The sequence below is a fragment of the Triturus cristatus genome, chromosome 4_1 (assembly GCF_964204655.1).
Source record: "Triturus cristatus chromosome 4_1, aTriCri1.1, whole genome shotgun sequence".
In the NCBI taxonomy this organism is placed as follows: domain Eukaryota; kingdom Metazoa; phylum Chordata; class Amphibia; order Caudata; family Salamandridae; genus Triturus; species Triturus cristatus.
The window spans coordinates 705,640,607-705,655,553 of NC_140585.1; the positions used below are offsets into that span (position 1 = coordinate 705,640,607).

At 40.7% G+C, this 14,947-nt stretch overlaps 2 pseudogenes; both read left to right on the top strand.

Annotated features, from left to right (window-relative positions):
* Nucleotides 1–6,135: 6,135 nt before the first annotated feature.
* LOC146855403 (uncharacterized) lies at nucleotides 6,136–8,350 on the top strand (annotated as a pseudogene).
* A 627-nt stretch (nucleotides 8,351–8,977) lies between these two features.
* Nucleotides 8,978–11,702, top strand: LOC146855404 (uncharacterized; annotated as a pseudogene).
* The last annotated feature ends 3,245 nt before the right edge of the window (nucleotides 11,703–14,947 follow it).

Consider the following 14,947-nt stretch of genomic DNA (forward strand, 5'->3'; position numbering starts at 1 on the left):
AGAATTACTACTGTTTGTGCCGGCATCAGTGTTTGGAAGACTGTAATTACCAGTGGGGTGATTGTTGAGTTCCCCTTCCTGTTTCCTTCTCGGTCTTCTCTCTCAGGTACAGTCAAGTTTTCCAGCCAGGGGAGCGGAGCAACATTCTTGAAAGGTTGAGGTTGTGGCCTAGACACTCCCACAGTCTGGTTTAGCTGCTGCTCTACCTTCTATTGCAAGGTCTTCCTTTCCATTACTTTATCCTGCAATTTTTATTATATCCCTTTGCAGAATTCCAGTTTAGGAAGTATGGAGGGTAAAAATACACATGTTCAACAGAATAAATGGAAACAAAATATTTCTTCACCTCCAGTTAAATTAAAAATGGTGGAATCTAGTGAGCCTTCTTTGACTTTACTACTTGAGGAGATTCAAGCTATTCATTCTAACACAGATTCTATTGCGTCAGAGATTAAAAATATACAAAAGACATGGCTAGTCTTTCAATTAAAGTAGCTGACAATGCAATTAAAATTCAGGACAATAAAGTTAAAATTGAAAGTTTCTCACCGCTTTCAGCAAAAATATTACCTTTGTCTAATCTACGTCTTTATTTGGAATATCGTAATAGACAGTATAACTTGCGTATTTTTAACTTACCGGAAGAAGGGGGAGGTAATGAGTGTAGGTTATATTTGAATAATTTGTTACCTTTTCTCTTGCGTCCAAATTTCCTGAGAAATTTGAGATTGATAAGGCCAATAGGATTCCCTCTTCTCGTGATCCACACCAGAATAAACACGACAAATAATCTTTAAAGTTTTACGTCATCATCAACTAGTGTTGATACAGAAAGAAGCATGAGAAATCTCTTCCTTAATGGTTAATGGCAATAAAATGTTCATACACCAGCACTTTGCAAAAGAAACTGTTAAACTTTGCAAATACTTCAATGATCTTAGACCATGATTGAGAACTCTTGGTTTCAAATATGGTCTATTTGACCCCTTGACTATACAAATTTGGAAAGAGGGTTTCTCAAAGTTCTTTCCGTGACCTGAAGGCCTTCATCTCTTTTTGGATCAACATTCGCAGCTCCCCATGGATACGCATGAGACTGCTACCTGAGTATTAATTTCATTGTTCTTTCTAGTTAGCCTATTTATGTAATTTCATATAGGGCATTAGTGGTTCGGTCATGCTTCCATGTGTGCGTTTCAAGAATGTTATTAATCTTCAGCTGTTGTCTTTTTCTGTGTTTGTATGTGTCTTTCATGTTCATTCATTTCTAGAGCTACCTTTTACTCTTCTATGCTTTAAATTACATCTCTTTTATTTTTCTCTGTACTTTCTTTTCTACATAATGGCCAATGTCAATAATATTAAAATTGTATCCTTGAATGTTAAAGGTTTAAGACATCCTGTGAAGCGTACTCGAATTTTAGATTATTTAGGAATTTTTAAAGTGGATATTTGATTTTTACAACAGACACATATTGATGACACAGTTTTAGCTTTCATGAAGAAAAAATGGGTTGTTACTGTTATATCTTCTCCAGCTGTACATTGAAAAAATAGTGTTACTATCCTCTTTGCAAAAAGATTGCATTTTCAAATGTCAAACAAATCTTCAGATGCAGAAGGTTGTTATATTATAGTGAACATTAAGATTCAAGGCACTGTATTTATAATTAACGTGTGTGCTCCAACTACTGATGACCCCAATTTTTGGTCACTTTTTACTACAGAAGTGCTCAAGTTAGGCACTGTCCAACTTATTGTTGGAGGAGATTTATAACCTTATACGTGATCCTTTATTAGATGGATAATCACTAACTAAATATCGACCACGTAGAGCTTTTTTCACTCTAAAGTTATTTTTTAAAACAACTAAGGGGGTGATTAGGATGGCGGGTGAATTTAAGTCCATCCCCGCGTGTTGGGACCGGCCGCCAGACATGCGGCGGTCTCACACCGTGAATTAGGATGCGACCGCCACCTTGGCGGTCGCATTCCGCAGTTTAACATTGCAGCGGATGCTGCTGTAAGCAGCACCCGCTGCAATGCCAAATTGCCATGTTGTGCATTTCCATGCACAATGTGGCAGGCACCGCATGGTGCCTGCCACCTTATGCATGGAAATGCCCCCCAAGTGCACCCTCCACCCCCCCAACCCCCCGAGGGGACCGCAATGAGCCACCAATGCAAATCCCCGCCAGCCTTTCGATGGCGGTGATGCTGCCATGGAGAGGCCTTTACATCCCAGCATCCTAATATATCGGAACGATTGCCGACCGGGGAAAAGCGGCAGACGGACTTTGCGTCTGCCACGTTACTCACCACCATTGTAATCTAGCGGTGGGTAAATCAGGTTACGATGGCAGGCGGATCGCCACCACTGGCCCGGCGGTGGCGATCCGCCTGCCATCGTAATCAGCCCCTAAATTGGTTGATATTTGACGGTTACATCACCTAACTGAGAAAATGTTTAAATTTTTTTCAAATCCTGATAACTCTTATTCAAGATTAGATTATTTATTAATTTTTCGCCAATTAATTAATTCAGTTTCTACATCAGATATCTATAATATTGATATTTCTGACCATGCTCTTAGTTCTATGGTTCTACAACATAGTTCAAATTATCAGGCTCACTCCAGATGGCATATGAATACACATATTGTCCTTAATGAAAATAATAAACCAAAAATGTTATCAGCACTCCAGGAATATTTAACTTTTAACCCAGAAGGCTCTATGTCTATGGTGACTCGATGGGATGGGTTTAAGGCTTCTATTAAAGGGACATCTATTTCTCTTATGGCTCATGAAAACAAAACTTTCAATTAAAAAATTAACGAATTAGATAAACAAATTGCAAAATTTGAGACACTTTTATAACCTCTAATGAACTCCAATTCAAAATACAGTTGCGAAAGCTTTGTTATGAGTTTAACTCAATATTAAGTAGAAAAGCTAAAGTCAAATTCTGTTTTAATGCTAATAGATCTGGAAGACTCTTGGCAAACTATTTACGTATTAAAAAAGACAAAACTCAAATAAATACAATTCATGGTGCGAATGGAAAGATTGCTTTTTCCCAAAAGGATATTGTTAATGAATTTCTAAATGATTTCTCAACCTTATACAATAAACCTCATTTCGAGGATTCTTCCCTGATTGACCATCTTTTACATAAATGTGGATTACCTAACATATCACAGTTAACCAAAGATAAATTAGATTTTCCGATTTCTATCGAAGAAATTGAACTGGATATTAATTCCCTTAAGAAATGTAAATCTCTAGGTCCAGATGGAATTCCAGCAGAATTTTATAAAGAATTTGCCTTGCAACTCATTCTCATTTGTTTAGACGTTTTACCTTTTTTAGTGCTTCAGGCTCAACTTCTGGTTCTTTTACTGATGTATTGATCATAGTATTTCCAAAACCTAACAAAGACACAACTATTGTATCGAATCATCGCCCTATTTCCTTAATAAATCAAGATTGTAAACTCTATGCAAACATCTTGCAACCAGATTGACTTCCTTACTGGAGTCCCTTATTCATCCCAATCAATGGTTTCATGAAACATAGATACTCTGTCAACAACACTAGAGTCTCATTACATACTATTGAACAGGGGTCTTCCTTATCTTTACCATCTTGAGTACTAGCATTGGATGATGAAAAAGCTTTTGACAAAGTTCATTGGCAATATCTATTTCATACCTTATCAGCATTTAATTTTGGTGATTCATTTATTTGCATGATATCTGCTCTCTATTCAAGCCCTTCTACTCGCCTGTTTATTAATGGTCAATTCCTCTTTTCAGAGATATCAGACAGGGTTGTCCCTTGTCTCCTTTGTTTTTTCTTCTTGTTATTGCACCCTTACTCACTACTATGAAAATATGTATTTCTATTACTGGAATTAATATCAAGGATGTTACCATAAAAGCTTTAGCTTATACAGATGATATACTTTTGCTTATTAGTAATCCTGAATCCTCATTTCCTCCATTATTTGATATTATCTCATTATACTCTCAGATTTCAGGTAATTAATTAAATACCAACAAACTGATTTATTTCCTCTCAATCTTCATTGCACACCTGATATGTTACCCATACAAGAAAGCAAAGGGATAAAACTAAATATCATGGTATTCTGTTTTCCAATTCTATAAAAAAAAAAACGATTACATTAAATTGTGAATCAATTATAAACGAGTGAAAACAGAAGGTATGCAGTTCCTAACGTGAATGCAAGGTGTGACAGAATAGCTAGGGGGTAACACGGTGGTGGCAGGGAACTGTGGTGAATAGCAGGAGTAAAAGTTACTCCTTGTTTGGAAAAGAAGACCCTCACACACCCAACAAGCGGGTGTCTTGCTTCATCACCGGGTCTTTGCTCCTTATCGGGCCGGCGGGTGCAATACCCGATCAGGCACCTAATAGGGCCTTCCTAGCGGAGATCTTTTATTCCAACGCTGGTGAGTGAAGTGTGTGTGGGGTGGGAAAAACAATGTTAAGACATAAGCGGCTGGCGCGTTACTAGGTGGACGGCGTCTTCGGAGTCACGGAACAGACACTAGAATTTAGTGTGTACTCCCCCCGGCCCTATATGCAGCACAGCCCAGGAGGGTGTGCTTTTTAGAGACGGTACCACACTTTTTTAGGGTGCTGTATGCGTGCTCACCACTTAGTCTCTTATAGACACTGGGCACCACCAAAGAGGTGTAGGTAGCCGCAATATTTCCCCGGTCCTGATGAATTGCCATTTATTATATACAAAGGCAAGAAACATGTTGACCTATTGACCACGTCAGCACATACACTCACTTAACTACTGGTGTCACATGTGCGGACTATACATTTTTTAACCAGGATGGTGACCACACTGTATTAAAAATTATTTAGTGGATCACCTACCCCTGTTTTAATCTCTTCACTTCAACCTCTTTTGCACCTACACTCCCTTATGTCTTAACATTGTTTTTCCCACCCCACACACACTTCACTCACCGGCGTTGGAATAAAAGATCTCCGCTAGGAAGGCCCTATTAGGTGCCTGATCGGGCATTGCACCCGCCGGCCCGATAAGGAGCAAAGACCCGGTGATGAAGCAAGACACCCGCTTGTTGGGTGTGTGAGGGTCTTCTTTTCCAAACAAGGAGTAACTTTTACTCCTGCTATTCACCACAGTTCCCTGCCACCACCGTGTTACCCCCTAGCTATTCTGTCACACCTTGCATTCACGTTAGGAACTGCATACCTTCTGTTTTCACCTATTCATGGGCATGTATGCTGGACCTTGATAACAATAAAATTCATTGTTATTACTTGAAGCCCTCTCTCCCCTCGATTTGTTTGATAAATCAATTATAAACTACATGAAACATAAATTCTCCAACTGGCCTGCATTACATCTTTCATGGTGAGGGGAAATGGATTCAATAAAAATGGTAATAGCGCCTAAAGATTTGTATTCCCTAGCTCAGATCCCTTGTCAATTTCCTATGAAGTTTTATAAGATTGTTGATCAAAACTTTTCTAAGTTTCTTTGGAATAATAAAACTCCATGTAGAAGCTATAAAAAATTAAAAATGACAAAATGTAATGGAGGATTTGGTTTGCCAGATTTTTTAATTATCATAAAGTGTTTCTATTAAAACAAAGCCCTCCTACCTTAATAATCCCCCTGGATGGCATCCTATAGAAAAAGGTTTGTTACACCCTTTCCTTTACCTACTTTACTAACTATGTCTAACTCGTCAATGATAATTGATACATTTTTAATATTATTTGTATTTTATTTTATTTGTGTTTTTGGTTTAATTTTTATTTTAATGGAGATCAATTGCTAGTTTGATAGTTATTTAAACATTTTCATGCAGCATTGAAAATATATTTTCCTTTCTTTGGACATATATCTAACTTTATTAATTGTTGTAGCTTCTTTATTAGTATTTTTGAATCATTCCTGTTCTTGTTTTAAGCCTGCATGGCTGGTCCCAAGCGCAGCTGTGAAAGAAGGAGGGTTATGATTTGGGTTAGCTGCCCCACCATGTAAACAAATCCTAGCTCCATAAACATCAACTAAAAGACGTCCCAGCCTTAGTGAGAGAGGAATTTCCTTCAAACAGAGTAATGACATTTTGTGGCGAAAGTCAGAAATCCTTGGAAGCCACACAGCTGATCCACTTGCTTTCAATCAAGACCAAAGGGGCATGGAGCATGAGAACCATGTTTGAGACTGATAAGCCAGCCCAAGTGGCAGCAAAGATGAAAAATACAACCTTGACCTGTTTGGCATCAGCGAGACCAGATGGGCACAGTCCAGACAGAAATGACTGGCCCTAGGAGGAATACTGCTGTAGTCTGGAAATTAGGAAGAGAACACCCCACACATTCAGGAAGTAGTGCCGATGCTAATACCAGCAGCCAACAGAGCTCCGATTGGATGAGAAGGCCATGGTCCCCGAATCATCACAGCGACCTTCCGCATAACGAAAAAGATGATCAACATAAATGTTATCCAGTGCCATGTACCTACAAATGACAGCAAAGAAGAGAAAAAAGAACAGTGTTTCACAGATTCCAATCCATCTTAGAGAAATGCCTTGAGTGAGACATCATCATACTGATGGGGGAACTCAATGCCAACAGTAGAAGCAACAACACTGGTTACAAAGAAGTCATGGGCACTGTTAGACCTGACATCATTGGAGTGGGTTTCCCCAGTATTTTTGACTTTGCCTCCTGTGTTTTTGCTGTGTGTTGGACTTTGTTTTGCTGGTCTAGATGCTTTGGGCACTTTGCCACTGCTTTTCAGTGCCAAAGTGCATGTGCTCCCTTTGTAAATTGTTGTTATGGATTGTTATTTCCATAATTGACTTATTTGATTTACTAGTCAGTCCCTAGTACAGTGCACTGTGTGTGCCCAGGGCCTGTAAATCTAGCGGGCCTGCAGCACTGGTGGTGCCACTCACATAAGCAGCCTGTAAATGTAACTCTGGCCTGCCATTGCAGTGCCTGTGTTCAGTCTCACACTCCCATGTTGACCTGGCAAGTGCACCCACTTGCCATGTCCTAACCTTCCCTTTTCTTACATGTTAGTCACCCCTAAGGTAGTCTCAATGTATCCCTGTGGGCAGGTGCAGTGTATGCGAATGGTAGGACATGCCCTGGTGTGTGTGATATGTCCTGATAGTGAAATACTGCCAATTTCATATTTCACTATTGCAAGGCTACCAGTTCCCATTGGATAGAATGGGGAGTTTGCTTGTAACATCTTATAAGCCTAACTACCTCTGGGAACAAGGTAGGAAAATAAAGCTTAGAATGCCTGAACACAGAATGTTAAAATGCATCTTTTAGTGATAGTGATTTGTACATTCTGTGTTCTAGAATACCACTTTTAGAAAGTAGGTATTTTCTTGCTTAGCAATACAGTATGCCTCTTCAAGGATGTGTATTGACTGGCTTCGGAGTGACAGGGGCTGGGGATGTGCAGTGGCTCCAGAGAGTGTGGATGAGTCAGCGCTAGGCTGAATAGGCCTGGTCTGCATTCGGAGTGTTGGGAGGAGTAGCAACTCCACCTGAATAGGACTGTGCCTGCCTTCCACAATGATGGCTCTGCCCCCCAGTGGTATGTCTGGAGCCGGGGCTCACACTGACAATGGAGGTTTTTTTGCACTTGTAAAGTGCTCCCAAGAACTGGTTTGGACTGGGCTCAGAGCTCTGGGCCAGGAGAGAACAAAGAGAGTTGCTGTATAAAAAGAGGGGCCCAGACCCCAGACTTTTAGATCACTTCTGGAAAATCAAGAGGAACCTTGGCCAAGGAGAAGAGCTGGAGAAACTGAGGAGGAATTCTGCCCCTGTGCTATTTGCTGTCTAGGGTTGGCCTACAGTGACAACTTTCTGCAAAGGAAAGGGCAAAGGACTTTGCTGTTTGCTGTGTTCCCTGCTTGAGTAAGATCTTCAAGGGCTTGAAGAAGAGCTTGGCTCCTGTTCTGAAGTCTCAGGGACACAAATACTTCACCCCCAGCTCTCCTGAACTTCCTTGCTGGAAGTTCTGACCTGCCAAGAGGTGCCTCTAGCTGTTATGGACCTCTGGAGGTTGTTGTGGCTGTTGGGAGTTGGAAAAGCAACGCAACAACAAGAATTGTGACACATCGGCACCTGTTCTGACGCATTGTTGAAGAAACCATTGCAGCGCCTGCCTGAGGCTCGAGAATACGCCGCATGCTCCATCGAGTGCACGTGTCTCCAAAGTCCGAGATCATCGCACCGATCCAGATTCAAGCCCTGCTGTGCGGCTGCAAGAACCCACACATCATCTTGGATCATTGTATCGCATTGAGGCGCCAGGTCTGTCGCATCATTGGGGGACGCAGCAAGAAACTGACGCATCACCTCCTCATGCAGTAAGAAACCAACACATCACCTCCTCTCCGGTAAGGAACCGATGCATCACCTACCCTGCCAACAGTAAGGAACCAATGCATCACCTTCCCCGGAGCAAGGAACCGAAACATCACCTTTCCTGAGTGTAAGGAACCGACGCATCATCTTCCCTGCTGCCCTTTTTGTTTGTGTGCGCGACGCATCCAAGGTACTTTGTGTGAAAAATATTGCATCTGCAATTTGCTTTGAACTGAACTATTTCTACAATTTGAAAGTCATATTTGTATTACTGTACTGTGGATTTTTGTCGTTTTTTTCTTGTTTGGTTTAGATAAAGATTACTTATTTTTCTAAACTGCTGTGCTGTCCATTTGTAGTGTTTTCACTGTATTACTGTATGTGTTCACAAATGCTTTACACACTGCCTCTGAGATAAGCCTGTCTGCTGGTGCCAAGCTACCAAGGGGGTGAGCAGGGGTTATTTAAGAAGTGTATTCCCCTTACCTTGAGTAGAAGCAAGGGTTCCTATTTGGACAAAGGTACATACCTCTGCCAACTAGAGACCCCCATTTCTAACAGGCACATGATCGAGAATAGTGAAAGGCTCAAAGATCTCTGTTTCCTGAACAGCCTGGAGATAGGCGGTGGTATATTCACACACAAAAGCATACACAAGGCAACATGGGTGTCACCAGACAATTCAACAGAGAATCAGATCGACCGTGGCTGCATTGGCAAGAAATTCTGATGGTCCCTGCAGGATGTGAGAGTGATGGGAGGAGCCAATGTGGTGTCAGACCATCACTTTGTCATGTACAGGCTAAAGCTAAAGCTGAAGAAAGCATGGTGGAACCGATAAATCAATGCCAGCAATATAACATCACCCTCCTCAAAGATGCACAGAAACAGAGTGATTACTCAGTCACTCTTAGTAGCAAGTTTCAAGTCCTGCAAGAACTAGAGGACGACAGAGATTGAGTAGAAAGTCAGTCTGAGAAGATCAAAGGAACAGTGACATCAACCTTCCAGGAGGTACTGGGCCCCAAGAAACACCAGCATAAAGAATGGATTTCCTCCAAGACTCTCCACAAAATCCAATGAGAAAGGAAATGAAGTCTGCCATCAACACCAGTCTAACAAGAGCAGAAAAAGTGAAAGCGCATGGTGAATCCAAAAAAACCAACCAGGAAGCAAAGAGAAGATTAAGAGCAGACTAAAGAAGATTCATCAATGGTCTTGCCACAAAAGCCCTGGAGGCAGCATGCCATGGAAACTTGAAAGAACTCTGCAACATAACAAGGAAACTCTCTGGCAGATACAGCAAGTCAGAAAGACTTGTTAAAGACAAAGTTGAGCATACAATTATGGGTAATGAAAGACAACAATGAAGATGGGTGGAGCACTTTGAAAAACTGCTGAACGATCCCATGCCGCAGTCTCCACCAGACATACAGCTAGCTGACAAGGACTTGCCAATCGACTGTAGCAGACCAACCAAGAAAGAAACACGGTAAGCAATCAAACATCTGAGAAATGGGAAGGCAGCAGGACAACATTCCTGCAGAGGATCTGAAGGTAGTCATTGAAACATCAGTAGACAGGCTCTATCCCATCTTTGGCTAGATATGGGAAGAGGAAAGGGTGCCATCAAACTGGAATGAGGGATAACTCATCAAGATCCCTATGAAAGGGAATATGACTTGTTACCATGCAAGTCATTACATTGTGTGGCATTACAACGCAGTCGTTATAACGACTGCGTTGTTACCACGCAATGCCATTACTACGCAAGTCATTACATCGACTTGCAGTAGATGGCGCGCTGACATTAGAAATATAAATTTACTATTCCAACTCCAGCCTAGTCAACAGTAGGGAAGGTGTTGAAATAGTCAACTATACCATTTCTAATGTTAGTTCGCCATCTGCTGCAAGTCGATGTAATGACTAGCGTAGTAATGGCATTGCGTGCTAACAATGCGGTTGTTGTAACGACCATGTTGTAATGGCATCGCGGTGAATTCACCGCGATGTAAAGGTCATTTCCCTATGAAAGGTGACCTGAGTAACTGCAGTTTACAGAGGCATGACTCTTCTATCAACCCCAGGCAAAGTATTCAACAGAGTCATCCTGAACAGAATGAAGGAACAAGTCAGCCATCAGTTTCAAGATCAGCAAGCCGGCATCTGCAAAGACAGATCCTGCACAGACCGGATTGCAACACTGCACATTATCATTGAGCAGTCGATGGAATGGAACTCTCCCCTCCATATTAACTTTATAGACTGTGAGAAGGCATTCAACAGTGTTGAAAGAGACTCCCTTTGGAAACTCCTTTGCCATTGTAGTGTGCCAGATAAACTTGTAAGATTGATCAGGAACTCTTTTGATGGAATTACATTCAAGATGGTCCATGGAGGACAACTCACAGAAGCCTTCCAAGTGAGTTCTGGAATCTGCCAGGGTTGTTTGCTTCTTGTTGGCCATAGACTGGATCATGAAGACATCCACAACAAGGAGAAGAAATGAGATCCAATGAACACCTTGGATGCAGCTCAATGGCCTAGACTTTCCAGATGACCTGGCCATACTCTCCCATACACATCTGCAGATGAAAGAGAAGACCGACAGTGTGGCAACCACATCAGCACAACGTGGCCCCAAGATTCAAAGGGAAAAAAACAAGACTATTGAGGCTAACACAACCAGTATAACTGCAGTCACCCTTGCAGGCAATGCACCTCAAGATATTGAGGTCTTCAACTATCTGGGCAGTGTCTTTGACAAGCAGGGTGGCACAGACGCTTATGTCAAGGGAGGAATTGGCAAAGGAGGGACTGCTTTCATTCAGTCAAAGAAGATGTAGAGCTCCAGGACTAAATGTTGCAAACCAAGATCAGGCTTTTTAACACCAATGTAAAATCAGTCCTTCTGTATGGAGCAGAAATATAGAGGACAACAGTGACCACCATCAATAAAGACCAAATCTTCATCAACACCTGTCTGAGGAAAATACTCCAAATCTGCTGACCAAACACCATCAGCAACAACAACCTATAGCAGCAGACTTTCCAACTCCCTGCTCATGAAGAAATCATGAAGAGATGCTGGGGGCTGAATAGGTCACATCCTCCACAAGCCCGCTTCAAACACAACCAAGCAATCCCTGATCTGGAACTTTCAAGGGAAAAGGATAAGAGGAAGGCAAAGAAACGCCTGGTGCCGAGGCCTTGAGGCTGACTGCAAGGAGATGAGTAACATCTGGAGTCAGATTGAAAGAAAAGCCCATGAAAGAGATGTCTGGTGAGTCCTGGCAGGTGGCCTGTGGCAGTTGGTATAAAGTAAGTATGTATGTTTTATTTTATTTGAATTTATTTGTGATTATGTTGTTATTTTTATTTTAATTGATGTTGTGAATTTATTTTACAGTATATTTTTATTGTACTTTAATATTTTTATTTTATCTAGCAACCTTTTGTGGGTTAATTTTAATGGTGTGTTTTTAAAATCTACTTTTAATTATTTACTAATTATATTGTAAATTAAATGTATTTAATTTTTTCACTTTGAATGTGCAATATATATTTTTTGTTAAATTGTTTAGTTATATTATAATTTGTTTGAGTTGAAAAAAATATGTATATATTATTATTATATGTGCATTTCTTTATTTAAATTTATTTTTAAGAATTATATTTTTCTAAATGTATTACCTTTTTGCCTTCAACAAGAACCAACAAAGACCCCATGGGAACAAAGAAGGGTCATGTGGTAGGACTATAATGGATGGGGTAAATCAAAATGTTATAAATATGACAGGAACCTGTTTGATGACGAACTGGGTCTTTTAAATTGCGGATTGTCTTTCTGTTCAGACAGTAACTTTAACTGTTTACATTTTATAATTGACTTGTTTCACTTTATCAGAAAACTTAAATTGCAGAAATATACATAATCAAAGAACATCCTATGCACGCAGAGGTTGATAAACATGCATCGAATCTACAGGATGTCCTTAAAATTAGTGACATGGATGCTTTTATAGAATTACGTGTGTTAGAGCAAGGACGCAAAAATATACATTTTGAAACAGAAGCATTTGTAGAGATACTAGATATACTCCTAAACAATTTAAACCCAAATCTTGCTTCATGCCTCAGAGCCCTCATGACTGCATAGACATTTTTTATCAAGTCATGATCAGAGATCTTAAGAAACTCAGATCAGACAGAGGAGAGAGGAGCAACAATCTAACATGATCCCAGACTAAAGCTTTTAAAAACTCTAGCTTTAGACAAAGACATCATAATTCGCCAGCTTATAAAGTTGGAAATATTGTTATAATGCCAAGACAATTGTATTTTGTCCAACCCTGTTCAACATGTATTTGATGCCCCTCACTAACATCATATGAATCCACAGTATCAACATTGTCTCGTATGCTGATGACACTCCGCTCATCCTCTCCCTCATTGACACAGAAACACCATCAGGATCAACCTCACCTTCTGCATGTCAAATGTGGCCAATTAGATGCGAGAGAACTGCCTGAAACTCAACACGGACGTAAAGGAGATCCTGATATTCGGAAATAATAACTCCCCCTGGGACTCCTCCTAGTGGCCTCCCAACCTAGGTCCCATCCCCACACCCACAGACCACAGCAGAACCTCAACATCATTTCCTAATGGGAAATGTTGGACAAATGGAGGGATCAAGGTATTATTGAATATGAGAAATGTTTTCTCCTTAAGTGTGAACACCCTCTGACTCCTGTGCTTTATCTTCTTACCTAAGTAAATAAGGACTATACCAACCCTACTAAAAGACCCATTGTATCCACAATAGGAAACTTATTGGCAAATACCTCCAAATATGTTTTTTCTTTTTGAGATCATTTGTGATGGTATTACTATCTTACATACAAGACACAAACGATTTTCTGAAGAGGAATGAAGGGATACCCCGGGAAACAGATTTACTCTTGATGACCTTAGATGTAACAACATTATACACCGGCATCCAATATCACCAGGGCAGAGAAGCATGTGAACATTTTAGGAGAGCAAGATCTCTGTCATTCTATGCATATACCAAAATGAATTTGAATATGAATAGATATTGCCTTGAAAATAATATTTTTCTGTTCGATTGTACAATGTACAAAAAAAGTGTGTGGGAGTGCGATGGACCCTTGTTTAGCCCCCAGCTATGTGAATCGGCTAAGGGGAAGGAGGGAGGAGCAGGTGTCCAGAGCATGAAAAATTATGAATTATATGAAACGAGTAATTCTGTGGTTTTTAGATGACTTTTTTCCTTTCTGGCGAGGAACTAAAATGTCTGCACAGTAATCTCAAAATCAAAAGTGTCAATGTGAAATTCACCTGTGAGATTAGTAAGAGCCTGATCACATTTCTTGATACACAGGTTGAGGTATGTGGGGACCATTTGGAAACTAGATTGTATCACAAACCTACAGCAGGGAATACATTATTACATACCCAGAGACACCCGGAATCCTTAAACCAGATGACCTAGTATGGGGAAATATTCCAGGGTAAGAGGAACTGCAGCTCCACTGAAAATTTCCAGGCGGAACTTGTCAACATGACCCAAAGATTCAGGGAGAGGCTAGCTGACATTTGGTACTGAGTTTAGCCTTCAAAAGAGCCAACAATAGAGTATCAGAAAATACAAGAAAAGTAACTTTGTTTGGTCCGACCGATGGAATTAGAAAAGATTCGGAAAGTGAGAACATACACATGATAACAACATACAATCTACTAACCAGAATGCTACAAACGATTCCAAACTTATCAGCCAGACTCATCCTCAAACACCCACACACACCTCACATCACACAATATCTCAGGGAGCTCCATTGGTGCCCAATACATAAACTGGCTCATTTCAAACTCCTCACACACCCATTAAAGGCACTACACAACTTAGGCTCCACCTACCTGAGCAGTTGCAGCTCCTTTCACCAACCATTCAGACACCTCCTCTCTAAAGGACTCCTACTCGCATGTCCCCACACATACACAGAACCAGATCATGTGGATAGCATTCTCTTACAACGGTCCTAAAGCATGAAACGATCTCCCACTCCACATTAGAGCCTTCTCCTGTCTTTTCGAATTCAATAGGAAGCTGAACACCTGATTTTTCGAATAAGCAATCTACTATAGGCAGAGCCAGGCTCACACACCTGCTCAGAGCCAGGATACCCTTGCAGGTGATAGTGCACTTTACAAATACACATAACATAACAAAAAGCAGCTGTAAACTATGCCCACAGTGAAGCAAACAGACAGAGTGACTCGGCTTGCTCACTGCAGAATTTGTCACTCGACAGAGCATTGTGAAAGATTGCTAATGAGGATTCATTGAAAGGTTTACTAGCCATAATCTTCCCCTGAATAAGTTCTTCACGGGGATGAAACGCATTGGCTAGGCTGATTACATGTGTGCTTTATCAAGAAGATAGAAGAACAAATACTGTTTTTATCTTATAATCAACTGTGTTTGAGTTTATTTTATGGACCTAAA